General features: G+C 28.7%; 2 long non-coding RNA genes across 3 annotated transcripts; one reads left to right on the top strand and one right to left on the bottom strand.

Moving 5' to 3' along the window:
* Positions 1-2,731: 2,731 nt before the first annotated feature.
* On the bottom strand, positions 2,732-5,064 carry LOC125200355 (uncharacterized). 2 transcript variants are annotated; one of them, XR_016132278.1, is made up of 4 exons: positions 4,858-5,064; positions 4,373-4,470; positions 3,173-3,263; positions 2,732-3,076 (listed from the first exon to the last, which is right to left on the bottom strand). It is a non-coding gene; the product is annotated as an uncharacterized LOC125200355 (long non-coding RNA). The 2 variants fall into 2 exon arrangements; XR_016132279.1 differs by having other exon boundaries at positions 4,373-4,436; positions 4,858-5,061.
* Positions 5,065-8,158: 3,094 nt separating this feature from the next.
* On the top strand, positions 8,159-11,157 carry LOC148923220 (uncharacterized). Its single transcript, XR_016132557.1, has 3 exons — positions 8,159-8,299; positions 9,306-9,402; positions 10,864-11,157. It is a non-coding gene; the product is annotated as an uncharacterized LOC148923220 (long non-coding RNA).
* Positions 11,158-12,340: the final 1,183 nt, after the last annotated feature.

Below are 12,340 nucleotides of genomic sequence, written 5' to 3'. Positions count from 1 at the left end.
AGGTTTGAATTAGTAGTAGAATATAATTAGTGGGCTAGGCTAATTAAATACTAATATATGTATTTGTTTTTAGACTTGTGATAGGCTAATTAATTAATCATAAATGTATCATGTTCTGTTATCATGTGGAGTATTTATTTTGTTTTAGGAGTATGACAATAGTAGTTGATTACAATTAAAAGAAAGTTTAAGTTTATAATAAAATGACAAAAAATTGACATATATATAAAAAAGAGACATAAAGTTGACATGTGCAAGAAAATATATTGAAAGTTGATGTGATAAAAAAGATAAACTGAAGTACCATCATGCTTTTTCATTCACTTATTCCTCATAACTATTGCTACATATCAACTTTTAAATATAGAGACAAAACTAACTCTACCTAACAAGGTTTTCCCCCCAAAAAATGAGCGTGACTTTTATATAACAAGGATTCCCCTCCTAAAAAAAGAACAGGTTTTTCCCCAATAAAAAGGAGCAAATTTTCCCCCCCAAAATAATGGGAGGAATTTTCCTCCTAAAAAAAAGAGCAGGTTTTCCCTCCCAAGCAATGGGAGGAAAATTTGATCATTTTTCAAAGCTAAAAATTTAAAATTTGAACTTTAAGAGCCAAAACTCAACTAGAAGTTGCTCTATAAATATTCATTCCAATAACAAACATTTCTCAATTTTAGAATCAAGGATAGTGAATATTTTTCCGAATTTTATAAATTAAGTGAAAATGTACTATATGAAAAATAACTAGGATCTAGATCAGTGGCAGTTCATAAATAAATCCAAAAATAACAAATTCATTTAGATTCAGGTTTCCATTAGTTATATTTATTTGAGGGAACATCTTTTTTGGTCTACAAACTTTGCCAAAGTATCATTTTAGGTCCATGAACTTTGAAAATATCATTTGAGGTCCATCAACTATGGGTTAATATCATTTGAAGTACTTTTTTACTATTTTCAAGTTTTTCTGGACGAAAATACCCTCAATACCTTAGAGGGTATATATTCTTAATAAACTTATCATATACCCATATTTTTTATAAATATCTTTACAATATATTTTTGACGAATTTTCTAAATATAATTTGACCTTCAAACTCATATAATATGAGTCTCACTATCCACTAACATTATTTTAACTACTCTTATCATCCTTTTTCTTACTTTATCAATTATGCATTAATTCCCGTGACATCTCAAATGTCTCTATTTTTATGGGACGAATGTACTTATTTAATATAATAATTATAATAAGATATAATTATAACTATAATTATAGTATGATTTAGTATTTTAAATTATATTACAAAATGAAATTAATTAAAAAAAAATTATAATAATAATAATAATAATAATCCATCGTCCCATTTAAGATGCTCGTCTTTCTTTTTTTAGTTTATCACAAGATGCCCACTTTCTATATATGAAATAAATTTGTATCCTCTCTCCTTATTAAAAATATTCAGCTATATTTTTCTCCCTATTTACTCAACCTTGCAACTCGTCTTAAAATCTCATGTCACTCAAGAATGTGGACATATTAAGTGGGAAGGATGAATGTGGACATATTAACTGGGAAGGATGAGTACTCCATTAAATACTTAAATATGTAAAATTTCTAAAATAGAAAAAATAAATATCTAGAAAAAGCTAGAAAATAGAAATCATTTATTTGCGGCAGCAGATTAAGCTACTCCCTTCGTCCCTGATAATTTGACCCAGTATTCCATTTCGAGCCGTCCCACATAATTTATCTCATTTCACTTTTACGATTTTTAATAGTGGACCTCATATTCCGCTAACTCATTCCTACCCACATTTTATTATAAAACTAATACTTTAAAAGTAGGACCCACATCCACCAACCTTTTCAACTCACTTTCCATTAGATTTCTTAAAATCCGTACCGGGTCAAACTGTTCCAAATTATCTGGGACGGAGGGAGTAGATATCATAATCCTAGAACATTATACTACTTTGTTTGTTTTAAAAATTCCTTGATTCAAAATTAAAACATACTCCCTCCGTCCCAGAGAAGTTGGCACACTTTCCTTTTTAGTTTGTCCCACAAAAGATGTCATATTTCCCTTTTTGGAAAAAGTTCTCTCTCACATGAATATAAAAATTATATTTTCTCTCTCCATTTAACACACAAAACAAAACCTCCTAAAATCCCGTGTCATTTTCAAAGTATGTCAACTTCTCTGGAACGGAGGAAGTACAATATATTTTAAATATTTAAAAATCAAGATTATTTTCTCATACAAAATCCTACCAAATGAACATGATCATAGCGCGAAGGAAGTAATCTATACTATCAATAAAAGCTCAGTTCATTTTGGGGGGAAATCAAAGGGATTTCCCCCCTAAATTCAAATTTGCGATTTGGGGGAAAATTTAGTAATGCCAACCGCCCACACACACTCCCATGTATTAACCAATAGTTTAATTGAAAGCACACACTTTTTGCATTAAATCCTATGGTCAAAACCATTTTACTGATTTTTAATCTAATTTTTTTACACTTTGAAATCGAGTCTTTTTCCCTAAAAAAAAAAGGTGGGTTTTCCCCCCCAAAAAAAGAGAGGGTTTTCCCCCCAAAGAAAAGGGCGATTTTCCCATCTTGATAATAGAAACTTATCTATAAATACCAGTTGTCATTGCAAACAATGCTCTTACTGAAGGTTCTTATTTCTCTCTCTACACTTTTATTATTGCTTTCATATCTCTCTAAATCTCCTTATTTTCTTTTAATCCAAATAACTCACTGTTTATATTAACAACTTATATTTTGCAGATAATTCAGGTATGTGAATCTCTCTACACTTTAATTATTGCTTTCATATCTCTCTAAATCTTCTTATTTTCTTTTAATCCAAATAACTCACTGTTTATGTTAACAATTTATATTTTGCAGATAATTCAGGGATGTAATACTTTACGCAGCATAGCTTTCCTTTTATTGTTTTTTAGTTTGTTATTTCCTTTTATTGATGTATTTATATATTATTGTACCTATTACACATACATAGCACAATACAGAATAGATGAAATCCTCTAGCATCTTCTTCTCACACTGCACAAAGAAAAAACAAGGGAAAATTCAAAATGAGAAGAAGGCAGCAACAATACAGGTACATTTTATTTGGTTGTATTAACAAAATATTAATACCTTTAAATACCTTCTGAGAGTTTTTTGTTCTTTCTAAACGCATATTATCCAAGTAGCAGGACGTTCCAACTGGTAAATTTAAAGGTATAGTCTGTATCAAAAAGAGCAGCTGCTCAAGGAGAATAACACGGTCAATTATTTCTGCAATATCAACTTCCGAATGCAAAAACCTGATGAATAAACATCAAAGAAAGACAGAAGGTGTAGACATATTTTAGGAAATGCAAATAAATAATAATAGATGAAGAATGGGAAGAAGGCAACATCATTACAGGTTAATTATTTTTACCGCAATACATTAATTTGTAAATTTTAAGATATATTTACTGTGCATTGCAGCTACTAACAAGAACTGCAAAACAAGAACAAACCCAGAAAGATAGAAGAAAAGATGAAGAAAGACAATGAAGATCCACGAAAGAAAAGGCATTAAACAAAAGAGAAGATGAAGAAGAGACGGATTTTCTGTGCATTGAAGCTACTAACAAGAACTGCAAAAGAAGAGCAAACTCAGAAAGATAGGAGAAGAGAAGATGAAGAAAGACAATGAAGATCCACAAAACAAAAGGCTTTAAACTAAAGAGTAGATGAAGAAGAGACGTATCTTATGTAAAAAAAGAATTTCGCGTTTAAAGACATCTCAATTTAATGATATTTTATCAATAAAGATTACCTTTCTCTGAAGAAATCTTATTATGACATGAACTCCATTACTATTCTAATTGTGTAGTTACAGAAATAAGATAAAAAAATCCATAAGTATTTCGGTGGGGGAATTAAGGAATGCTTTAATATTTTTACCCAGCAGTAAATAACAAAAACTCTAATAATAAAAACTGACTGTTGTGTCTAATCAATCACATCACTCAAGTCTAAAAGCAAAGACATCAATTAGAGAGAGAAATTGCAAATCTCACTACACTTACGTGGATAAATAGTAAAATTGGTATGCAATAGAAATCTAGATAAAAATTTATAAGAAAGTAAAAACAAAAAAATATGGACCACTTTAAAAATTAAGGGTTTCGTCATACTGCGCTTAAAATCTTAAATACATCGTTTGGTTTATAAAAAATGAAACGTACTTTAGAAAAAGTTTCACCCGAAACATGGAGAGTAGACAAAGGTACATTCAAAGTAAAATTTTATTAGTCGAGAAAATAAAAGTTACGTTGCAGAAAATATAGATGACAAACATACCTCGTGTGAAATAAATTGGTGAATAGATATGGCCAAACTCACCACACAAACTCTGCTACCATATCTCCACAACAAACACAGAACACAATATATCAGTCCTACGCATACAACAAAAATAAATTTAGATAAAATGACATAATCGAATACTTTAGAATTCTCAAAAGTAATGATACATAAGCAGATCCGTGCGTTTCCCAAAAGAAGTTTTGAGTAATAATAGTTGGGAGAAAAACCATTAATTTGTTGGTACTTCAAAAATTTCATGAAATTAAATTACAAGGATTGATAATAAGCAATAAGTGATGTATAATCTATGAGTATGACAATATGAAATCAAAATAAAAAGACAATAAGGAAAATTGGTCATTTCATAAAGTAAATATTTTTCCATGCAAAAATTGCACAAGAGAAATGACTACAGCAACCATCACTGATTAGAGGATAAAACCCTCACAATAATCTTTCTAGAAAAGCAATATTTTTACCTTTCCGAGAAAGCAAATAACCAGTGGTGTATAGGCTCCTCCATCAAATGATTATGGTCCGATCATTGTTCTGGAAAATAAAGATTTTGTAGAGGATTGAGGAGGCAGAGGGTGATATTTTGGAAGAAAAAATAAAAGATTGAAAAATAAAAATTTTGTGGAGGATTGAGAGTAGTAGGCGCGTGATGTTTTGGAAGAGGATGTAAGAGGTGTACTTATATAGGTTGTTGGTTAGAAACCCTAATGAAATCAGAGGAAGTCGCCGCTCCTTTCATGAATGGGCTCTTTTACAAATTAGGGTTTATATTGGGAATGACAAAATTTTATGATTAATCATAATTGAAAATCGAAGGGGCAATTACAGCGAATTAATGCACAAACGGCTCTTTAATTAGAATTAACTGCAGATTAGTAATATCATTGGAAGAAGACACATGGTCACAAATAGTCCCAAGCATAAAAGATGAGGCTTATTAATATTTCTAATATTTAATTCAAAATTTTAATTTGTTAGATTCACAAAAGGAATTTAGCTCTTTGCATTTATTAGTCCCTTTCCATTCTTCCGTTTTTTTTATTTTCATAGTGATATACTTTCTTCCAAAAAGTTAGAGTAATACTATTATTTAAATAGGAAGGCAAGAGTAGTAGTACTATTATTTAAATAGGAAGGCTATCTTTAAAATAGCTTTGACACACCAATATTAGGATACTTATTTAGCTGACTATTTTATTCGTAATACTTTCTATATATTTAAAAGGTTCATTGAAATTTTTAAACTTTTTTACTGGATTACATTTTCATTGTGTGATGAAACTATTTTATTTTTAATATTTTTCTAAACTAGAAAGGTCATATTTTAAAAGCTTACATTTTTTATTATGCTTTTCTTTCTTTAAAATTGAAAAAGATAAAGAAAATATTTATAACAATATACATTTAAAGTGATTATTTATAATTTTAATTTTTTCCATAAAAGAATTTTCCATAATAGTATAGTCTTTTAGAATTACATGAAGACAAAATAAAAGGTTAAATTTAATAACCTTATAAAAGAATTTTCCATAATAGAAGTACGATGTACTATTTTAGAATTATACGAAGGCAAAATAAAAGGTCAGATTTAATAACCTTTTTACACGTATTATATGACATTCCAAGGCTATTAGAATTACTATTCCAATTTTAAAAAGTAAAACTTTATTGAAATCTTAAACTTAAATCTTGGAAAAGGACATGAAAATAACTATATTTATTGAAATCACAAACTTAAATCTTGAAAAATGAATTTTGCTTAAAAGAAATTTTAAACTTGAAACACGTAGCATTAATTCATAGTTGTCGTATTGATACCATCATGGTAATATGATATGATATGACGTGTCCCACCAACATTATTTTGCCAAGTGGAAATACGAAAGGGCCCCACCTCTAACTGAAGCGTACATAATTGCCCCAATTATAATATATTTTATGAAATTTTTACACACCCATATATAATAGTACTCCCTCCGTCCCAGAGAAGTTGGCATACTTTGAAAATGGCACGGGATTTTAGGAGGTTTTGTTTTGTGTGTTAAATGGAGAGAGAAAATATAATTTTTATATTCATGTGAGAGAGAACTTTTTCTAAAAAGGGAAATGTGACATCTTTTGTGGGACAAACTAAAAAGGAAAGTGTGCCAACTTCTCTGGGACGGAGGGAGTATGTATTACCATATATTCACACACATATATGGAGTATATGGCAAGCTCCATAATTTTCTATATATTTGATTCGTCAATCATTTTCACATCAATTAAAAAAATCTTAATTTGCCATTGAGATTGAGATTTGATGGTAAACTCCTTTTATTGTTATGCTCCTCTTTTTTTCTTTGTTATGCTTTAGTAGTACATATTTACTCATTTTATACTTCACCACATAATTTTATAAAATCTAATGTATCAATTTAATCTTCTTTTATACAGGTAAATATGATATATATATATATACACAGTTAATTCATTAAATATGTGTGTATATTTAAGTTATTTTCGTTGATTTTTTATATAATGTTCTTAAAAAAGAACAATAAATAATTTTATGTTTAATTGTTCCAAGATTTTGGAAATGACGAATAATCTCATGTTTAAATGTTCCAAGATTTTGGAAATGACGAATAATCTCATGTTTAAATGTTTAATTGTCCCAAGATTTGAAAATGACTAATTTGGTATAGACAAAAGTTGGAATTTAATTAAGATGTGACTACTTTTTATATTTTTGCATTAAAAAGTTAAAAATTGCAGCGAAATTTGTCGAAGACCTACTTAAATTCGTTACAGGTGATTGATTTAGTAAAACTTTAAGCACTGCATCACAATCATTTTGCTCTACAACACAAAAGCTGAATAGATTATCAAATTAGTCAAATTTACTTTAATAAAAATAATATAAAAAAACGAATATTGAAAAGATTATATATGTAGCAAATTACATGTAATATCTGACATTTCAAGGCTAGCTGTTGGAATCACTATTACTCCACAATCTAAAAATTGTTTTGATGGATTATTTTATATTTTCTATTCTAACCTTTTTTTGACAGATTTTTATCGTATACATATTCTTAAATCTATACTTCTGAGTTCTGACGTAGTATTCTTAATAAAAGGTTTCCAAAATTACTCCAAAAAAGTTTCCACCAAAGATTACTACATATAAAATGTACCATCCCAAAAATGACCCTAGACCGAAAATAATTTTTACGGTACAAAAATCGTCAAAACTATGGTTTTGGACAGTTCTTTGTGGAAATAGTAATGAAATAAATTGAAATAAGTGTATAAAATTATCGCACGATTAAATTAGTCATAAATAATGCTATAAATGTTGTATAAATTAAGATTTGAGTTGTAGAAAGAATTATTATGTGATCGAGAAAAGTCATTGATTAGAGATTTTTGATGGTTTCTTCGGGAATAATTAGAGATGTTCATCAAGTAATAATTATATGAAATCTAGAATCTAAAATAATTATAATGTAAGGTTTGAAACGATAATAAAATTATATGAAGGGATTTTAGAAATCAAAGTGATGTTTTTGATAAACTGAACGTTTAATCGATTAAATTATGGTTCGACTCTAATTTATTAATAAACTAGAATTTATTTGTTACAAGATGGTATATATATAAATCATAAATGTGGAATAATATGATATGAAAAAAAAATGATTTTGACTTAAGAAAATTAAATAAATAAAAGAACTAGATAAATATTAAACTTCTCTAGAAGTTTCATGACATCATTTAAAAGCCAACATTTCATCTTCTCTCTCATTGGAAGAGGGAGAACGATCCCCATGGAGAAGATGAAGCCGTGAGCTTCATGCTTGCTCCTATCCCTCGATTCTTCGTCGTTTAGTTAATCCGATCGCGAATTCTCCGATAATTCAAGTAAGGCCTCTTCACTTATACCATTTTTAATGTCTATAGTTGGATAAATGTTGAGTTAGAATTGAGGAAGAAATTGACATTTAAGGAGCTGCGTGTATGTTTAATTTTATGTTTGAATAAATGGTTAAAACGTTGTGTATAGATGTTGTTAAGCACGTTTCGATTGTTAATTTGGAAGCTGTTGAACTCTAACATGAAAATTGAAAATATACCTTAGGGTTTGTGGTTTTAGAAGTTAGATGTTCAAGCTAGATGAAGTGTATGGCTTATGAGAGGATTAAACCTGAATGGAAATATAATTCGATATAAAAGTGTGAGTCAGATTTAATCCTCTGTTTTTCAGCCCCATATTCCGAATTGTTTTGAATGTTTAGAACTGTGAAAAGTTTGGTTAATCAATTTTTAAAGTAACTATTATGAGTCTAGAGGTTCCATGAATTTATTTGTGAATTTCGGAGTTCATTTATTGTAAGTATAAATTGTTATAACAACACAGCTACAAACCGTCGAAATTCGGGTAAACTGCCTTATTTTCGTATGTTTTATTCGAATTATTCCGGGCACTTGAGCTAGAGGTAAAATCGAATAAATAATTTTTATATTAACTATATGGTGTCGAGGTGTTCTTGAAATTTTATGATGAATTAAAGAGTAAATACACTATTTATAAGAATTATTTAGAAAACGTTGACAGAAATTGTCCATTTTTGGTAGTATGTAGGAAAATGATGATATCTCTCGAACCATTATGAATTTTTGAATGAATCTTGTTGATTTGTAAACTAGACTTCCTGGGGTATTTAAAATCAGTAGGTTATCATGCCTCTAAAGCTTTCCGAATGAATATATAAATTTTATGACGACTCAGTTCAGTGCAGTTGTTATATTAGAAAGTTAATGAAGAAGAGGGTATTAAGTTAATATAGCAAATTTATTTAATAATGAAAATATGATCTTGGGTAAATATGAGTTATTAATAGTTACGATTTTTATAATATGCATAAAGGCGAAGGAGCCTATAATGCTATTTGAACACAAAGGAGTGAACCTAGAAGGTAGAGAAGTATCAAGGTGAAATAGGCTTATGTTCATAAGCCTACGAGGTAGGATATCCTTACTATGAACTTTAATTCTCTGGTTTGAACTATGTGAACTAAATGTATGATAATGCATGTTAATATGTGAAAATAATGGAATTTATAAGAATTTATATGATGTTTATAAATCTGATATGAATGTTCCATTAAGAAATAATATAAATATGATTATATGATGATGATATAAATAATATGTTGTGAAAGGTGATCATAGGTGTGGTGGTATGTATAAATCACAATTTTGATTTTACATGTATTATGTAATTGATTGTTATATGTTGAATTGTGGTGAATATTTGGATTAATATGGTGGGAATCTAATATGGATAGGTTTGACATATGGTATTGGAATATTTGAATCATTGGATTAAAGAGGATTTGTAACGGTTTTGCCCTGGATCTGAAATCATAGTGAACATGTTGGAACCTTCGGGTCAAATCATAGTGGGACCTACGGGTCAAATCATATTGGCATATTGGAAATTACGGGCAGATACCAGGCTTGATCCGTCACAGAATAATAAAAAGGAAAAGAAAAGCATATGCATAAGGATATGAAATTGTTCATGATATATGTTGTATATTATTTATGATTATATGTGTTTTGATATATGAGTATCTTGGTGATCGTTATATGTACTTGAAATGTGATAACGTTGGTGATTTGTCTACGTGTTTTGGGGATAAGAATGTGATATAAGTTATAAATGACTGAATAACTTTGGATATGAAAATAGGACGTAAGACAGATTATGGGAAGTTATATGCTTATAAAATAAGAATGAGTACGGATACATAATAATTAGCAAATAGAATAAATTTAGAGATTATATGGAAATATGTATTTTGTAAGGAAGCATATAAAGAATTATGGTGCGATGTGGTAGTAATGATATGAGATATCATTTGGAAGACATGAGGAAATGATAAGTGGTAATACAAGAAAAGATTGATGATATATGATGCCTCAAGAAATGACAATATGTGGAAGGTGATACAAGAAATTAATTTATTTTGATGAGTAAAACGAAATAAAGGTAGGGTACTGTAAAGACGTGATATGAAATGATAAAAGATAAAACATGCTACGAGGTTGAATGACGAGAAATGAAACAGAAATGACAACATACTGCTAAGATATAAAATGAAAAGAGATGAAATGCATGATGAAACAAATAAAAAAAGGGAAAAGTGATAATGACATAAAGTACAATGAGGAAAGGTAATGAAATGAAATATCTGATCATACAATGGTGGTTAAAAAGGGAAGTAAATATGTTGTGAAGTGCAGTAGAAGATAAATACCAAAATTAACGAAAGTGGGAAGTGCTACGAACAAACGATTATAAGTAAAAGATAAACAATTTAGAAGTCTCAGTATAGTTTATATTAGAGAGTTGATTTTCATAATTTGGATATATCTACTGAGCTGTGGAAATCTCACCCCTCTCTTTTTCCCCGATGCAGGTTAGAGTTGATAGTATGTCAGTGTGGTTGCGCAGCTTTGCATCCTTGGCAAGTCACTGGTGGTCAACATGGTTAAGAGTCGTGGCATTGTGTATAATAGTTTAATTTTTGATCTTCCGCTAGGCAAGTGTTTTTAGATAAAATAGTTTGTAATTGTGGTTTAATCAAAAAAAAAAAAATCAGCACGGGTTGTCGATACTGAAATGTGACATCACTTATTCGGTGGGTTTATCTACCGGGTAAGGGGTGTTACATAAAAGATATTAATTGTTATACATATTAATTGTGATACTATGATATAGATTGTACTTTATTAGAGGACAATAACAATAATATTAATTGTTATATGTCATAACATTTTTATCGAAAATTAAATTAATTTATAAAATAATATAATTAATATAATATTATATTTTAATGTGATTAATCATTAGGAATTTGATTGATATAAATTCAAATTGATTTTTTATTCGAATGTAAAGATGAATTGAATATCAATTTCTTTAATATAACATTAGATAAACTCTTCGGTTATCATATTTAATTAAATCTAAATTGAGTATTTAATTTCATAATGTTTTGTCTAATTTTGTTGTGTTTTTCTCTTTATACATAATTAAAAGGTGAATAATGAAATGTTTTAACAACATAATCCCAAAATGAATAAACTTTAGAAAATAGTGCAAGTTTCAGCGACTTTAATTTTCTCATTACGTCTTAACAAAGTTAAAGTCAAACCCTCTATGCAGTGAACTTATAGCAAATGTGAAACAATATAAATGAAGTCAAATGTTACATAGCAATACGAAAAAAAAATACAACTTTGCTTTAAATAATATAAATCAATTTAAATTTTATATAAGAATACTAAAATTCGTCTTCCTAATAATATTATAATCATGTTAATTGTTTATTTTTGTGGAATAAAAATCAATCTTAGTACTACATAGTGATATCAAAAGTTAATGTTATTAACAATACTTAATTATATACTTATTCAACTAATAAAATATTTATTAGTGCATCGTGTTGGGCCTAGGATTGAAAATATGAACAATATTTCATTAGACGGATGGAGTGTATAACGAATCGATTCTAAAGTTCAGAGGTATCAATAATACAAGATTATGTACTTATTTGATTACTATAAATATCGTAAGCTGCGCATCGCGGCGGGGTTGAAGTGCAAATCCAACACTCCAAGGGTTTAGTAGTCCATGAGGTTAGGGTATAGTACCGACTCAATAAAATAGCGTTCACTAAGTGATCAAAGTTAATTTCATCTCCAATGGGTTTAGTAATCCATAGGGCTAGGTTGTAGTAGCGACTTAGTAACATAGTTTACAATTTAACAACATTATGTAATATATATTTTTTGCTATGCAAAATTGTATATGAAATATAAAATATTAACTATAAAGATTTAAAATATTAAATAGATGAGTTAAGAACATGTGACTTTTTTAGCGATGTTGTA

The sequence above is a fragment of the Salvia hispanica genome, chromosome 6, assembly GCF_029641045.1.
Source record: "Salvia hispanica isolate PSC_SH4W2 chromosome 6, Shi_PSC_v1, whole genome shotgun sequence".
NCBI classification, from domain to species: Eukaryota; Viridiplantae; Streptophyta; class Magnoliopsida; order Lamiales; family Lamiaceae; genus Salvia; species Salvia hispanica.
This window is presented reverse-complemented; position numbering and strand designations above follow the sequence as displayed.